The sequence below is a fragment of the Magnolia sinica genome, chromosome 3, assembly GCF_029962835.1.
Source record: "Magnolia sinica isolate HGM2019 chromosome 3, MsV1, whole genome shotgun sequence".
NCBI lineage: Eukaryota > Viridiplantae > Streptophyta > Magnoliopsida > Magnoliales > Magnoliaceae > Magnolia > Magnolia sinica.
Window position 1 is genome coordinate 39,687,236 of NC_080575.1, and position 19,273 is coordinate 39,706,508.

Here is a 19,273-nt window from a genome sequence, read left to right on the forward strand (position 1 = left end):
TACATGAACTTGGATTACACTCTAAAATTCAGTTTATGTAATTCACATTTCGGATCTGACATTAATAGAGATGCAGAACTTGTACAAGCACTTCTGCAGAAATTTGTCTGATATGTGCTCATGCATAGTATCTTTGAGCTGACTGTTCCAAGATTGTATTCCTCCTGCCTGTTCTTGGCAATGCTGGGAGCAATACATTGAAATCATACATGATCAACAGGGTATACTATTTGCTGGAAATTCATTGAAGCGGAAGTGGCAGTGAGTTTCGCGACATTGTTTCAATGCAATCTGCAAAACACTGTAACAAGAAGCATACACAGATTTAGTGTACTAGGTCTTAACCAATCAGACATTTTGAGAACTGTACAATGTTTGTTTTGTTATTCATCCCTTAAGAATGAAATAAAAATACATATAAAATCTTATTGGGTGCAAAGAGAAAAACAAGGCCCATTGGACCAGTGATGCAATCAGCTGATGTAGCATGCCACATTAGCATGTACTTCCTACATTGCTTTTTCTTTACCACTATTTCCAAGGATTTTGTTGTAGGAAATGAGGATTTGCAAATGATATTGATTTTCTGCTGTTGTATACTCGTTCCTTGCTCATTCTATTGCCTTGGTTAAGGAAATGAGTACAGATTTTGCTGATTGGTTTCACTTGTGTTAATATCTTGATTGATTTTGGTTAAAAAATGAACTGTGTTTCTCTTAATACGCTGTTTTTCTTGTTAGTTATTCATGTTTTCCCTGATATGATTGGATTTTGTTGTAAGCAAGGAGATTTGAGCTGTTTTTAGTCCCCATGAAGAACAGCTGAATCAAACTGTAGAATCTTGAATTAGCTCTTCTTCTTCTTCTTCTTCTCTTTTTTCTAATCAGCAATGAAAATTTCATTTCTCAAAAAGAAAGAAAAAGGAGGTACCTATCCATTGAGGCAACTGATAGGACAGCAGAAATGGATCGAACATGACCAGTCATAGCATTGTTTACAATACAACCTTCCACCACAATACTGAAAAGAATGGGAAAGAGGATCTCATTTCCTCAGACCCCTAGAATTATCGAATGTTCAGTCAAATGTTTAAATGGACCTGAGATCTCATTGCTTTTTAGAGGCATTGGGTAGATTTTGGTATAAAACAGTCACCAAACTCATCAGTGTACATGTTCATTTAATGTGGACTGGGCAATTTTTGACACCATCAATTGCTTTATCACTCTACCTGATGATTTGACCCACTTGATCACCAAACATCAGGCACCCCTGATGGTTTTCTCAGATGACCTAGACATGTGACTGTGCGTTGCCTTCGCAAAGCTCTGTAAATACAAGAAAAATTGCATGGCTATCTGCATTCTTACAAAGTGCTCTGTAAATACAAGAAAAAAAAATTGCATGGTTGTCCTGTTCAAGATGCTATTTTCTGGATACATACAAATGTGATGCAATCAGCAGTTGCAGGATTTTTCTTGACATCACAGTGTGACTTTTTCTTCCTTCATCAAACTGATTTGAATCCGATTGGTTCATGGAGATCCTGGTCAAGTGTCTTTATTTTCAAGTTCTTTAGCTTTACTGTACATTCTGTCTGGAACACTGTTAGGAACTGAAAAAAAAAGGCCCTTGTTTGCTTTAAATGAAATGTTTAACCCGGCCTGGATCCCAAGAAAAATAGCTGGAAAGTTATGGGGATCTTTGAGAGCTACTGTGCTTGCATGTTGTACATGTGAAGCTACAATTCTCTTGATCCTTTGATGTTTGATTTTTTAGGGATCCAAGTGTTGCGGTTGTGCATAGAGGTCTATTTTTTTTCATTATATAGCTTTGTATTGAGGGGTTAGTTAGGGCCATCCCCTATCTAGGTGTATCTATTTTGTTTCATGAAATATACACAGCAGTGGCAGTGTGGTATTATTATTTATTATCATGACTCCCTTATAAAAATTGAATGTGATTTTTTTTTTCGGTGCTGATGCCTCAAAAATTTTGAATCATAGGTATGAGTTCAAAAGCAACCATGGAGAATGGGTCATCACAGTGAAACCTGATTTAGGTCCTGGAATATCTGAACGAGTTCCAAATTTGTACATTAGTTCCAAATTTGTTAATGCTGCCAGTGCTGCTTGTCTTTTGGTCAGATAAAATATGTTTATGTCTACATAACAGTGCTTGTTTCATTCTGTGCTTTCCCTAACATTTTCACATAAAAAGTCATTTGTGCTGTATCCACGGCTACATGGAGTCAGACCCTGTAAAAATTGCAGCAGAAGGTGTAGAACGGTTTAAGAAGGAAAATTGTGATCTGATAATTGTAGACACAAGTGGACACCACAAACAGGAAGCGGCACTGTTTGAAGAAATGCACCAAGTGTCTGAAGCAACGGTATTCATTTCTTATTCTAAAGGTTTATCACTCTTATTCATTTATGTTGGTTGCCAACATGCTATCTATATCACATTAAGTTCCTTGATGTTGTAGAAACCAGATCTTGTTATATTCGTTATGGATAGCAGTATTGGCTAAGCAGCATTTGACCAAGCTCAAGGTTTTAAACAAAGTGCCGCGGTTGGTGCTAAGATTGTTACTAAAATGGATGGCCATGCAAAAGGAGGCGGTGCACTTAGCGCGTTAAGTGTTGTTTTGAAATCCACTACACATATGGGCCCCACATTGATGCATGCGTTTATCCCTAAGGTACTAGATAGTCTTCTACTTGCAGTACTGGCACTAAAAGACACCAAAGTACACAAACAAGGTAAGAAAGACAGGGCAATACTTGAACAGAAATAGGTAGCTTTGTTAATACAGATGAGTAAATAGAAAGTACGTATAGTGAGTAAGGGGCTTGGAATTGTTAGGCAGGAATGGTCCATTAGGTAAGAGTGTCACTTAGTGAGCACACCTCTCCATGTATCAACATGGGTATATGCATCAGATTAGATGTGTTGATGCATTGAAATGGATGATCAATCTTAATGGGACAATCATTCTCCTTATTAGTGTCTCAAGATTTACCGGCAAGCTTTGTAGGCCATGCAGTTGCACAAATTGCCTAACTTGGTAGACATGATTAATGTGTCAGTTATGCATTGATGTGTATTGTGTTTATGTTGTAAGTTAAAGTTGTAACAAACTTATGGTATGCATTGATGTGTATTGTGTTTATGTTGTAAGTTAAAGTTATAACAAATTTATGGTATGTAAGCCATGCAGTTACAACTTTTTTCTCCTTTGAATTGTAACAAACTGTATTGGTTGCATATTTTTCTATCATATAGGTTGTGGCTATCAAAGATATAATATCCCCTCCTTATAGGGAAACATTTAATGATGTGTACAGATAAATTCATTTTTTCTTATTCCTTATATTATTTCCCAGTTATATTCCAAATGTATCGGTTGCATTTTTCTCTGTTATATAGGTTGTGGCTATTAAAGATATAATATCACCTCCTTATAGGGAAACATTTAATGATGTGTACAGGTAAATTCATTTTTTCTTATTTCTTATATTGTTTCCCAGTTATATTTGTGTTGGTTTCAGAGTACAGGTAGCAATAGAAAGTGTTGGTCGATTGTGGCTTATAGACAAAGGGATGAGTAACTAACAATACGAATATGGGAGGCCTTCCCCAGGTATCCAGATGCTTTTAGATATAATTATGTTGTTTTTAAATGTATTAGCTCGAAATTGATGGAGCAAACCCAGATGTGCGTCGGAGCTATCCGGATGTTGAGCGGGGGTCCCTAGAAGGTGGGAACCACCATTATGACCATGATGAAGTTGTCCATTTCCTATGGACAGCATTGGAGGGGCCTGGCCATTTGGACATGCCGTGTTTATGTACTTGATCGAAATTAATGGAGCATACCCGGATGTGCGTCGGAGCTATTCGGAAGAGCGGGGTTCCCTGGAAAGAGGGAACCGCTATTATGACCATGATGAAGCTGTCCATTTTTTATGGACAGCATTGGAAGGGCCTGGCTATTTGCGCCGGATGGCCGTGTTTATATCTGTATTTGCAGGGACCATACCCTTAACCTAAACTAAAACCTATGACCTAAAACCTTAACTTATAACCTAAACCTCAACCTAAACCTAAACCTAAAACCTAAATGTATTCTCAAATCCCTAAACCTAAACCTACACTTAATCATAATCTTAACTTCCTAACCTAAACCTAACCTAAACTTGAAAACCCAAACATAAACCCAATCCCGAACCCGAACCTAAACCTTAACCTTAACCTATTCTCAATTCCCTAAACTTATATCTTATAACCTAAACCTAAACCTAAACCTAAACCTTAACCTATACCTATAACCTAAACCTAAACCTTAACCTAAACCTATAACCTTAACCTAAAACTTAAACCTATAACCTAAACCTAAATCAAAACATATAACCAAAACCAAAACCAAAACCAAAACCTATATCCTAAACCCAAACGCATTCTCAAATCCTATAACCCATAATCTAAACCTAAACCTAAACCTAAACCTATAACCTATAACCAAAACCAAAACCTATAACCTAAACCAAAGCCAAAACCTATAGCCTAAACCCGAACCCATTCTCAAATCCAAAAACCTATAACCTAAACCGTTAACCTATAACCTAAATCAAAACCTATAACCTAAACCAAACCTAAACCTAAAACCAAAACCTAAAACCTAAACCTATAATCTGTAACCTAAATCAAAACATATAATCAAAACCAAATCCCAAAACCCAAACCTAAACCTAAACCTAAACCTAAACCTAAAACCTAAACCTAAACCTATAACCTAAAGTCAAATCCCTAAACCTAAACCTAAACCTAATCCTATAACCTAAACTCAAATCCCTAAACCTTAACTTATAACCTAACCTAAACTTATACTTATAACCTAAAACTATTCTCAAATCCCAAAACCTATAACCTAAACCTAACCTTTCCCTAAACCTATAACCTAAACTCAATTCCCTAAACCTAAACCTAGACCTAAACCTAAACCTATAGCCTAAACTCAAATCTCTAAACCTTAACCTATAACCTAACCTAAACCTATACTTATAACTTAAAACTATTCCCAAATCCCAAAACCTATAACCTAAACCTAAGCTTTTCCTAAACCTATAAGCTAAACTCAATTCCCTAAAGCTAAACCTACACCTAATCCTAATCTCAACTCCCTAACCTAAACCTAAACATAAACTTGAAAACTCAAACTTAAACCCAATCCCGAACCTGAACCCGATTTCCTAAACCTAAACCATAACCCATTCTCAAATCCAAAAACCTATAACCTAAACCAAAACCAAAACCAAAACTTATAACCTAAACCCGAACCCATTCTCAAATCTCAAAACTTATAACCTAAACCAAAACCAAAACCTATAACCTAAACCCAAACCCATTCTCAAATCCCAAAACCTATAACCTAAATATAAACCTTAACCTAAACCTATAACCTATAACCAAAACCTATAACCTAAACCCGAACCCATTCTCAAATCCCAAAACCTATAACCTAAACCTAAACCTATAACCTATAACATAAATCAAAACCTAAACCTAAACCTAAAACCTAAACCTATAACCTAAACCAAAACCTATTGACTTTCTCTAAACCTTAACCTAAACCTATAACCTATAAACTAAATCAAAACCAAAACCAAACCTAAACCTAAAACTAAACCTAAACCTATAACCTATAACCTAAACCTAAACCTAAAACCTAATGTATTCTCAAATCTCTAAACCTAAACCTGCACCTAATCCTAATCTCAACTCCCTAACCTAAACTTAAACCTAAACTTGAAAACCCAAACCTAAACCCGATCCTGAACCCGAACCTGATTTCCTAAACCTAAACCTTAACCTATAACCTAACCTAAACCTATACTTATAACCTAAACCTATTCCCAAATCCCAAAACCTATAACTATAACTTAAACCTTAACCAAAAACCTATAACCTAACCTAAACCTAAACATATAACCTAAACCTAAACCTAAACCTATTACCTTAACCTTAACATATAACTTTAACCAAAACCTATAACCTAAACCTATTCTCAAATCCCGAACCCGATTTTCTAAACCTAAACCTTAACCTATTCTCAATTCGCTAAACCTATAGCTTATAACCTAAACCGAAACCTAAACCTATACCTTAACCTAAACCTCTAACCTAAAACCTAAACATAAACCTAAAACATAAATGTATTCTCAAATCCCTAAAGCTAAACCTACACCTAATCCTAATCTCAACTCCCTAACCTAAACCTAAACCTAAACTTGAAAACCCAAAGCTAAACCTGATCCTGAACCCGAACTTGATTTCCTAAACCTAAACCTCAACCTATTCTCAATTCCCTAAACCTTAACCTATAACCTAACCTAAACCTAAATCTATAACCTAAACCGAAACCTATAACCTAAGTGTATACTCAAATCCTTAAACCTAAACCTACACCTAATCCTAATCTCAACTCCTTAACCTAAACCTAAACCCGATCCCGAACCCGATCTCAATTTCCTAAACCTAAACATTAACCTATTCTCAATTCCCTAAACCTATATCTTATAACCTAAACCTAAACCATAACCTAAACCTAAACCGATAACCTATAACCTTAACCTAAACCTAAACTTAAACCTGTAACCTATAACCTAAACCTAAACCTAAAACTTAAATGTATTCTCAAATCCTTAAACCTAAACCTACACCTAATCCTAATCTCAACTCCTTAACCTAAACTTAAACCTAAATTTGAAAATCCAAGCCTAAACTCGATCCCGAACTTGAACCCGATTTCCTAAACCTAAACATTAACCTATTCTCAATTCCCTGAACCTATATCTTATAACTTATACCTAAACCTAAACCTTAACCTAAACCTATAACCTATAACCTTGACCTAAACCTAAACCTAAACCTGTAACCTATAACCTAAACCTAAACCTAAAACCTAAATGTATTCTCAAATCCATAAACCTAAACCTACACCTAATCCTAATCTCAACTCCCTAACCTAAACCCAAACCTAAACTTGAAAACCAAAACCTAAACCCGATCCCGAACCCGAACCCGATTTCCTAAACCTAAACCTTAACCTGTTCTTAATTCCCTAAACCTATAGCTTATAACCTAAACCGAAACCTAAACCTAAACCTAAACCTAAACCTAAACTTATAACCTATAACCTAAACATAAACCTAAAACCTAAATGTATTCTCAAATTCCTAAACCTAAACCTACACCTAATCCTAATCTCAACTTCCTAACTTAAACCCGATCTGAACCCGAACCCGATTTCCTAAACCTAAACCTTAACCTATAACCTAACCTATACCTAAATCTATAACCTAAACCTAAACCTAAAACCTAAGTGTATTCTCAAATCCTCAAACCTAAACCTACACCTAGTCCTAATCTCAACTCCCTAACCTAAACCTAAACCTAAACTTGAAAACCCAAACCTAAACTCGATCCCGAACCCGAACTCGATTTTCTAAACCTAAACATTAACCTATTCTCAATTCCCTAAACCTATATCTTATAACTTAAACCTAAACTTAAACCTAAACCTATAACCTATAACTTTAACCTAAACCTGTAACTTATAACCTAAACCTAAATCTAAAACCTAAATGTATTCTCAAATCTTTAAACCTAAACCTACACCTAATCCTAATCTCAACTCCCTAACGTAAACCTAAACTTAAACTTGAAAACCCAAACCTAAACCCGATCCCGAACCCGAACCCGATTTCCTAAACTTAAACCTTAACCTTTTCTCAATTCCCTAACCTATATCTTATAACCTAAACCTAAGCCTAAACCTAAACCTTAACCTAAACCTAAACCTGTAACCTATAACCTAAACCTAAACCTATAACCTAAATGTATTCTGAAATCCCTAAACCTAAACCTACACCTAATCCTAATCTTAACTCCCTAACCTAAACCTAAACCTAAACTTGAAAACCAAAACCTAAACCCGATCCCGAACCCCAACCCGATTTCCTAAACCTAAACCTTAACCTATTCTCAATTCCCTAAACCTATAGCTTATAACCTTAACCTAAACCTTAGCCTAAACCTAAACCTAAACCTAAACCTGTAACCTAAACCTAAAACCTAAAGGTATTCTCAAATCCCTAAACCTAAACCTACACCTAATCCTAATCTCAACTCCCGAACCTAAACATAAACCCGATCCCGAACCCGAACCCGAACCCAATTTCCTAAACCTAAACCTTAACCTATTCTCAATTCCCTAAACCTATTGCTTATAACTTAAACCGAAACCTAAACCTATACCTTAACCTAAACTTAAACCTAAACCTATAATATATAACTTAAACATAAACCTAAAACTTAAATATATTATCAAATCTCTAAACCTAAACCTACACATAATCCTAATCTTAACTTCCTAACCTAAACCTATACCTAAACTTGAAAACCCAAACCTAAACCAGATCCCGAACCCGATTTCTTAAATGTAAACCTAAATGTATTCTCAAATCCCTAAACCTAAACCAACACCTAATCCTAATCTCAACTCCCTAACCTAAACCTAAACTTAAACTTGAAAACCCAAACCAAAACCTGAACCCGAACCCGATTTCCTAAACCTAAACCTTAACCTATTCTCAATTCCCTAAACCTATTGCTTATAACTTAAACCGAAACCTAAACCTATACCTTAACCTAAACTTAAACCTAAACCTATAATATATAACTTAAACATAAACCTAAAACTTAAATATATTATCAAATCTCTAAACCTAAACCTACACATAATCCTAATCTTAACTTCCTAACCTAAACCTATACCTAAACTTGAAAACCCAAACCTAAACCAGATCCCGAACCCGATTTCTTAAATGTAAACCTAAATGTATTCTCAAATCCCTAAACCTAAACCAACACCTAATCCTAATCTCAACTCCCTAACCTAAACCTAAACTTAAACTTGAAAACCCAAACCAAAACCTGAACCCGAACCCGATTTCCTAATCCTAAACCTTAACCTATTCTCAATTCCTTAAACCTATAGCTTATAACCTAAACCTAAACCTAAACCTAAAACCTTAACCTAAACCTAAACCTAAACCTAAACCTGTAACCTATAACCTAAACCTAAACCTAAAACCTAAATGTATTCTCAAATCCCTAAACCTAAACCTACACCTAATTCTAATCTCAACTCCTTAACCTAAACCTAAACTTGAAAACCCAAACCTAAACCCGATCTCGAACCCGAACCCGATTTCCTAAACCTAAACCTTAACCTATTCTCAATTCCCTACACCTATAGCTTATATAACCTATACCTAAACCTAAACCTAAACCTAAACCTAAACCTAAAACCTAATATATTCTCAAATCCCTAAACCTAAACCTACACCTAATCCTAATCTCAACTCCCTAACCTAAACCTAAACCTGAACTTGAAAATCCAAACCTAAACCCAATCCCGAACCCGAACCCGATTTCCTAAACCTAAACCTTAAGCTATTCTCAATTCCATAAACCTATAGCTTATAACCTAAACCTAAACCTAAACCTAAACTTAAACTTTAATCTAAACCAATAACCTATAACCTAAACTTAAACCTAAAGCTAAAACCTAAATGTATTCTCAAATCCCTAAACCTAAACCTACACCTAATCATAATCTCAACTCCTTAACCTAAACCTAAACTTAAACTTGAAAACCCAAACCTAAACCCGATCCCGAACCCGTACCCAATTTCCTAAACCTAAATATTAACATATTCTCAATTCCCTAAACCTATAGCTTATGATCTAAACCTAAAGCTTAACCTAAACCTAAACCTAAACCTAAAACCTATAACCTAAACCTAAACCTAAAACCTAAATGTATTCTCAAATCCCTAAACCTAAACCTACACCTAATCCTAATCTCAACTCCCTAACCTAAATCTAAACCTAAACTTGAAAACCCAAACCTAAACCCGATCCCGAACCCGAACCCGATTTCCTATACCTAAACCTTAACCTGTAACCTAACCTAAACCTAAACCTATAACCTAAACCTGTAACTTAAACATAAGTCTAAAACCTAAACCTAAAATCGAAATGTATTCTCAAATCCCTAAACCTAAACCTACACCTAATCCTAATCTCAACTCCCTAACCTAAACCTAAACCTAAACTTGAAAACCCAAACCTAAACCAGATCCCGAACCCGAACCCGATTTCCTAAACCTAAACCTTAACCTATAACCTAACATAAACCTAAACCTATTACCTGCACTTATAACCTAAACATAAGCCTAAAACCTAAACCTAAACCTAAAATCGAAATGTATTCTCAAATCCTTGAACCTAAACCTACACCTAATCCTAATCTCAACTCCCTAACCTAAACTTAAACCTAAACTTGATAACCCAAACCTAAACCTGATCCCGAACTCGGACCCGATTTCCTAAACCTAAACCTTAACCTTAACCTATTCTCAATTCTCTAAAGCTATAACCTATAACTAAAACCTAAACCTTAACTTAAACCTATAACCTAAGCCTAAACCTTAACCTAACCTAAACCTAAACCAAAACCTATAACCTAAACCTTAACCTATAACCTATAACCTAAACTTATAACCTATAACCTAAAACCTAATCCTAAACCTAAACCTAAACCTATGTTAATGATCAGTTTTATTTTTAAAAAGTGCTCACTTTTTTGGAAGAAGTTTATGCAATTTTTCATGATTCTGAATTATAATGTTTTGTTGGTTTAATATTTTTTTTTCAGGTAAAAGACACAAAAGAAAATTGTTGCTGATTTTTTTCTTTTTTTATTTATGATGTTAAACCTATATGTATTTATGTGTGGATGAATGTAATGTGGATAAGATTGCTTGTGTTTGGATGGATGTAGTTTATGTTTGGATGAATGTAGTTTATGTTGGATTTACGTAGTTTGGGTTGTTTAGATGGATGTGAATGTGAATATGATGAAATATATTATATAACAGGTGTATATCAGGAAGAATACGATGAAATATATTGTAACAAGTGTATATTGACCCTCTTATAAAGGACGGTCTATGGCCGTCCTTTTAAAGGACGGTCCATGGCCGTCCTTTAAAGGCCCATAAGAGACGATCCATGATAGTCCTTTTTAAGGACGGCCCATGACCGTCCTTTAAAAGGACGGTCTATGGCAGTCCTTTGAAGGCTTATTAGACACGGTCTACGATAATCTTTTTTAAGGATGGTCCATGACCGTCCTTTTAAAGGACGGTCGATGGCCGTCCTTTAAAGGCCTATAAGAGACGGTCCAAGACCGTCCTTTTTAAGGACGGTTCACGACCGTCCTTTTTTAGGATGGTCCATGACCGTCTTTTTTTCGTCAATAAAAATGACGGTTTTCGACCGTCCTTTAAGTAATACGACACGTCAAAATTTAACGGCCCTTGTGACGGTCCATGACCGTCCTTTTTGGTCATTTGAGACGGTTTTGGACCGTCCTTTTTTCATAGTTTTGGCATAGTGATAAAGCGTACTGGGCGATCAAAAATCTTAATTTCAATTTGGACAACGCTGGCTCGCTACGCAAACTTCAATTGAATGAACTTGAGGAAATCCGGAATGATGTGTACGATAATTCGAGAATTTACAAGGACAAGATGAAAGCATTTCATGGCCAACACATTTTGTGAAAATCATTCACGCCTGGTCAGAAGGTCCTTTTGTACAATTCTCGATTACATCTCTTTCCAGGTAAGCTTCGATCTCGTTGGACAGGCCCTTATATTCTTGTTACTATTTTTCCTCATGGGGCTATTAAGATAAGAGATCCCGACAATGGCAAGGAGTTTAAAGTCAATGGACATCGATTGAAACCATTTGTCGAGAAATTTAATTCAGAGGACATGTCCATGACCCTGACTGCTCCTGTTTACCAGGATTGATCTCCTAGTCTGATGGAGGTATAGGTAGGTTTATCGCTTTCATAGGACTAGGGTAGTTGCTTTATTTATCTGGCTAAAGACTGTAAACTTAGTGCTCCTGGGAGGCAACCCAGCTCTTCATTTCATTTCTATCATTAGTTAGTTCAATGTTTGTGGGTAACATTACTGCAAACCCTCACGAGACTACAACTCGTCCACTAGGGCAACCTAGGGGTTTAAAGGCTTGTTGCATATGCTAAATGCAATCGAGAGCACCTACAAAAGTGGTATAGGTAGGATTTTATTTTTTGTTATTTTTATGTTGCCTTCTTTTTCGTGCTGACCGACACCCATGCTGCGATCTCTTGGAAAGTGTCTCTCGATTCATCATCCAGGTACTATCTTTCCATCACTTCATATTTACTTTTCGTTGTCCCAAGTGCATTGCACGCTCATATCTTTTACATTGAGGACAATGTAGATTATAGGTTGGGGGTGGGAGATTAGGTGACCTAATCAGCATTTTCTTGGTCTTGAACAAAAATTGTGAAATTTTTTAATTTTTCTGGACTTTCTTGTGAATTCGAAGGGACTTTGACAGCAATCTAGGACACTTGGAATTTCAAGATACATGATGTTGGAAATCTAAGACACCTAGATTCAGTATCTATTGGATTGCATAATTAAGCTTGAACTGTTAATCCAGAATTAGAAGTTGTACACATTGATTGAGTTATGATCTCACATGTCACATCTCGCTTTCACATTAAGGTTTCAGTTTGATATTGAAGGATTTTCTTGGTACTCACTAAGCATGAAAGGAACCGGCCTGACAAAATTGAAAGGATTGGGTGAATAATCTTCACCATAGGTTTGCTCCCTATAGGTGAAGGTTCAATTTCCCAAAGTAGCAGGCGGAAAGGGGTGGGCAATGGTCTTCATCATAGGTTTGCTCCCTATAGGTGAAGATTTGATTCCTCCCCTTGGCGGTATTTTAATGAATATATATATATATATATATATATATATATATATATATATATATATATATCAAAGGTCGATTAATGAAAAGATGATCCGTGAGGAAAGTTTGAGTTACTATGAATTATCTTAGTGTTTACCGATAATATCATGAAATTAAGAAGTGAACCTTAATGATAAGCCGAGACTACACGATACACCCATGGAACTCAATATTTAGAATCATGCTAATTAATGGATTAATATTTGAGCTTAATTATGAAGTTTACCGTGAGCTTGATTTCAGGAGAAAGTAATGCCAACATTCATGAATCTTAGAATTCGAGTATCTGAATTGTTTTTCATAAATCTCTTGAGTTTGTAGAAATTATCCTGTAATTCTCAATTTATTTTTCGCTTACCTTGCTCGGGACTAGCAAGATGCTGGTTGGGGGTTGTGTTGAGGGTCGAATATTGCATATCAGACCCCAGTTATTGCCAGGATTTACAAACATAGTACTGTTTAACGGCCTGATTTAATCATGTTTGTGATGCAGGGCGTATTCACGAGCCTGGACTGGGAAATGGTACTAAAAGCATGGATTTAACGGTCTGAAGTCACCAAGGCAAGCGATGGACCCTAGGAGACCTAGATCGACAGATTTGCATGCCAAGGATCCAAGAAAATCGAGAAATTGAAGCTCAAGTGGCCTGAAAAGTGTCCAGAATGCAAGATCATAGGGTTCCCACCATCTGATCAGTTCGAAACTCCATACGTAGCCTGAGGACCATAAATGAACCGTACATGTAAAATTTCATCCATTGGATCGCTGTGGAAGTGGCCCAACGAACAGATCAGCCCACAATTTACTAATCTGGGGCCCACCTGATCTCTGGATACACCTCATCTTCGGTCTCAACGCCTTAAATCATGTGAAGAACCAGATGGACGGAGTAAATTTCTCACAAACATCTCTGTGGGACCCATACAGGTAGTGCATGTACAAGTTATGCAGGTGCACCGGGCGCATACCAAATATCCAAAAGTCGGTCAGCAAGCGCTGACCGACTCTTCTTCTCAAATCTGGATTTCGCTCACAGCGGCGAACGTGGGTCCGCCGGTTCCTCTCAGTGGGGCCCACTCCTCTTCTAAAGTATCAATCCAGACCGTCCATTGTGTGCATAGGTAGGGTATTTACCTCACCAAGGTGGCCTCTTGAGACCATGTAAGATGTTGTAGAATCTTAACCGTTAAATGCACGATGAATGGTGGAGTAGAAGATATTGTGGGCCACATAGAATTTGATCCAAAAACAGTGATTCCCACCTGGTTTTTCGAGAGGAAACCAATGGACGGTGTAGATTTCTTTGTAAAATTTGATAATGACCTCCACCGATCTTCGCAAAGGCCTCTATTCTGCAGGCCTTTTCGTCCGTGAAAAACGACCACTGTAGGCCAGTTCTGTGATCTCGATCACGGTCGGATTGATAATCCAGACCGTCCATCAGGATCCCGCGGTCTTTATCATGAAAGCCTAGGTGACAGAATTTCAGAAGACAACGAATATCGGTTTTCAACCGTTCAAAAGGAAGACGAACTGCGCAAGAAGAACTCTGTGGACCACACTATAATCAGTCAAGAACCATCCTTTCCCGACTAGTTTCTCGCCACGCTTCCAATGAACGGAGTAGATTTCTCTGTTAACTTCAATAATAGGCCCCACCAATCAATCAGCGCAAACACAGTTACGTAAAGATCAGCGCCTGCATACGAAACTTACGCATGAAGTTTTTTTCACCCGACCATCCTATCTCTATAAAAGAAAGAAAAGAAAAGTGGGAGAGGGACTTTTGCTGGGAGAGGGACTTCTACTGGGAGAGAGGCTTTGGACTTGAGCTTTGGATCTGGAGCAGGGAGAGAGATAGAGAGTAAAAGGTTTTTTCTTTCCTTTTTATCTTTGTTTAAGGGTTAGCCGCATCATGACGGGCTAAACCTCTTAGCTGGGGCTAAGAGGTGAAGCTTGTAGCCTGATGGGAGTTTTTTTACTTATGTTTTTTTTGTTTAAACTGAACTAATGTTGTTTTTAGTTTAATTAAAGGAATGTTTTTTTTTTGTCTTTAATGGTCTGTTGTGACTAAAATTACAATGGATCTGTAATGGCCTTAAATATCTCCTTTTCCCTTTTGATGTATATGGCGTCAGGAAGCCCTGTTGTTCACCATCGTCTCCTGGGCATGGTCGGATGATGATACCCTTTCTAACTTTTATGCATTGTTGACTGGTTGGTAATTAGTTTAATTCTGTTGTTTGCTTTGCCTCCTAGGCATGGATTGATGATGGAATCCATTCTAATTCATATACTTTTCATCTCTTTAAAAACTATATTAAAAGAAGTTCAGTTTAGTTTACATGATGATGGCATAAGATCTCCCTGATCTCTACAAGTGGATCCTCTGAATCCCCAATTTCCCTTCCTCTGAATTCATTAAGTTTAGATTAATTTCTCACCATTATTCATCAATTTACATTGGATTTAGATTACATCTTTTGCTAGTTCTATATCTAGTTAGTTTCAGATCACGTACAAGTTTCAGTCCCTGTGGATTCGACCTCGGTCTTACCGAGTTTATTACTACATCACAACCCTATACTTGGGGAGTGAATAGTACACCTTATACTAAGTCCTTCAATGGATTGAGGGATGAAAATGAATTGAATAACTTCTTATAAGAAATGTGGTACTTGGAAGCTATTTTGTTGGAGGATTAAATGGTAAAAGTGTGGAATGAAACAATGCACTTCACTGATGTAATGACCTTATGGTGGAGTACGCATCATACAGACATCATGCAAGTCACTTACATGATCAACACTTAGAAGGTGATTCAATGTCATCTTGGGCATAGATTTCTTATACAAGACAAAGGTGATTCCAATGTCCCACTTTGGGGCGGTGAGTATCATAGAAAAATGGCATACATACATGTTATCGATGTGTTAAAAGAAATGCCAAGGTTAAGATCATCTAAGCTTTGTAACTGATTAAGGGTGATGAGGATAAGCCAACGACTATGAAGGATCATTGCAAGAGATCGATGAGAGCATTGTCATATTAAGTAGGGGAGATTGTCACAGACCAATCATTCTCATGGGGCCAAGTCATAGACTTAGCCAATTTTGATAATACTTGTACACTAAAAGCAATGTGCATAGTAGTAAGAGTTGTGTAGAGTCTTATGGAATAGGCCAGCAGTAAGTGAAAATTTTATAAATGATTTTTTTTTTTTTTTAAAGGTGTAGAAGAGTGTGGATATCTTTATAATCTTCTAGAGTTCTCTAGGAGAATTTTATAAAGGGTAGTGTATAAAGTTCTATAAAAGTTCTAAAGTATTCTAAACCATTGAATGGTGACCACATGTGATGCCATCCTAGTCATTCATGTAAAGTAGCTAGAATCTTTCTTAGTCTATGTAAGGAGTCCTCGTGTATAACCATCCACAAGAATTTTCAACCTTTGAAGCTTTTGCGTAGCACAAACCATTCTTCTATTTTTCTTATATTTCTTGTATCATATTACATTCAGTGTACAACACCTAGGGTTTGCAGTTGTGGTACAACATCTTATGTATGTTGAACATCTAAACCATTCATTAAGTAAGCCTCACTGCGCATACCATAATTCTAAAACTTGGTGGCTTGACTCAAAACTCACCCAAGTTAACTCGGCTAGAGGAGATTTCGAGCCAAGACTCTTGGAAACTTGCTGACAAGCATAACTCACCCAAGTCAACTCAGGAATTTTACTTTGTTTTAAAGATCATGGAATTTTTAACTATGATGGATGATTCCTTTGGATGCTCCGTGTCGGGGGAGTTCCTGGTGTCCGCTGTGAGATACGGGGATCTTCAAGAAGCCAAGGCTCTCTTGGAATATAATCCTTACCTTGCAAGGTACTCAACTCTCGGTATTCGTAATTCTCATCTCCATTATTCTACAGCGTAGGGCCACTACGAGGTGATTCATTTAGTTTTTGTTTCCCATTTGATCCTAACTATTTATTAAATTCATGGGCCTTTGTAGATTTTCTAAACTAATTGTATTGGCCTTTTCCTTTACATTTTATCTCAATTGGTTGATGCTGGAGTTGATGTTAATCTTAAGAATTATCATGGGAAGGTAATAGCAATCTTTTTTATTTATGCAAATTAGACGATTTTCTTCTGTTTTTTCAATTTGTTCTTTTTTAGCATTCACTACTTAGAAGTAACCCTTCAACAACAACCAAAAAGAAAAACATAGAAGTTGGAAGTAAAAATATTTTGGTATCAATTTATACTTCATTTTGAATTGCCCATCACCTACATTTTCCATTCATCAGTCAGTAATAAGAGGATTGCTACTGTGACAAAAAATTCATGTCTAAGTCTGTGTTAATTGTCAGAAAATAAAACCTGAAGCTAATTCTATGCAAGTCTAGCAAAGCATGATTTGATTGACAAAACAGAATTCATACTGAATCAGTGGAAACATTATAATTTAGGGACCAGCAAGACAGATTCTAACAAGCAAACAGAGGATCCATCTTTAATTTTTATGTGGGCTGAAGGTTTTTAGAGATGTCAACTCACCAGAGAAGGAGTGGCATGGACTGCAAGTCCATTAATGATGTGATTTTGAAAGAAAGATAAATTAGTAGATCCAATTCCACTTTTATGCAAGTGAGCTTAATTCGGATGTATTCATGGCTTTTCAAATGACATTCTCCATTTATTTATTTTCTACTTAGAAATGGTGTTTGTATTTTGATTATTATTGTCATTATTTTCTTAAAGCAATTTCTTCATGGGTGTTGAGTTTTTGTGAAGTGTAGAATGCTTTTATTGTGAAATTAGATGCATAAACTGGATATCAAAGAGAAGAAGCTGTATTGGATTTTCTTTAATTTTGCAGTTGAGGTAAGCCTTGTTGTTTCTTGGATTTTTAAACAGGGGGATTTCTAACCTGGTACAGGACATGAATTTACTTCCTGTGCGTAGCTCAAGAATGGGATACCTTGCATAATGATCCGGTGATCCTTGCAGTTCACTATGTTTTAAAGATGCAATGGTCATAATACTGAGGTCATGGTTTTTTCCTCATTGCACTATGTTATAATATCTGTACTTCTTTGTTCTTTGAGAGAATTTTGAGTGGAAATGGAATCGCTGTGGGCCCCCTGGAACTCCATTACCTCTGCACTAGTCTTAAGTGATAGTGGCCGTACATCCATGTGTTCTTTTAGCTATGGTTTGAGCATGGTAGGCCAGCAGTTGCATCTTGGAACATAAGGCTCCAATTTATCCAGCTCCAAATAATGGTGACATGCTAGTGAGGTAAAATAGATCATTTTAAATTCTATAACACATGGCTATATGGTGACTGCGAGTTGATAAGGCTTGGACTCTGATTTCTCCTTTCTTTCCCATAGTAATGATTTTTTTTTGGAGTTCTTCTTCTTTGTTTTTGCAATGGTATGTTGATTTCTCTTAAGTCGACATCCTGATGGTTTAAGTGTTTGGAACTGTGACTGGTGTTTTCTCTCAGGTTCTCATCATGTTTAGGAATTGGGCTCCTTGAGCTGGTTGTGTTGGGGGTCTTACTATCCAAGGGACGGTTTGTGTACAGCTACTGTTTCTTTTAGTTCATTTTCGTTCTCTATTTTGTTGTATTTTCTTTTCTTTTGGTAGTCTGTTCTCTCTCTCTCTCTCTCTCTCTCTCTCTCTCTCTCTCTCTCTCTCTCTCTCTCTCTCTCTCTCTCTCTTGCTTTGTTCAGGCTGGTGCTAAACATGTTTATGCGGTGGAGGCATCTAAAATGGCAGAATACACACGCAGGCTTATTGCTGGGAATCCATCATTGAGAGAATGGATTACGGTGTGATTTTATTTTGTAGTTTAAAATTAATACCCGACTTTTTTGAGTTCTTTGCCAAACTCACCTGGTTGCTACATTGTTCTCATTTTCGTGAGGGTTTTTGTTCTTTATATTACAGGTGATCAAAGGTAAAGTTGAGGATGTTGAATTGCCTGAGAAAGCAGGCATTCTAATTTCTAGGGCTATATGATTCAGAAGGGTGTTGAGGGAAGCACAAATCCATTGCCAAAATATCAGATCTGAAGCAACATGATTGTGTTCAGATTTCCATCTTATTTCCATGGTTTCTCTGTTTGTGTTGAGATTTCAAGTCTCTTGGACTGAGGGAAAAACCCATCTCTGTTTTTCTTCTTTCCTTTTCTTTTCTTTATGTTTTTTCATGTTTTATGGATTGGGATTCCAAGTCTATTTGACTGAGAATTGAAGACTCTTTCTAGGTTTTCTTGGGCTTTATTTGAGAGGAAAAACCCA

General features: G+C 36.7%; 1 long non-coding RNA gene and 1 pseudogene across 1 annotated transcript; both read left to right on the forward strand.

Annotated features, from left to right (window-relative positions):
- Positions 1-19,273, forward strand: part of LOC131238862 (probable proline transporter 2) — a 191,683-nt pseudogene that overhangs the window by 123,173 nt on the left and 49,237 nt on the right.
- On the forward strand, positions 17,630-19,232 carry LOC131239831 (uncharacterized). Its single transcript, XR_009168421.1, has 2 exons — positions 17,630-18,802; positions 18,921-19,232. It is a non-coding gene; the product is annotated as an uncharacterized LOC131239831 (long non-coding RNA).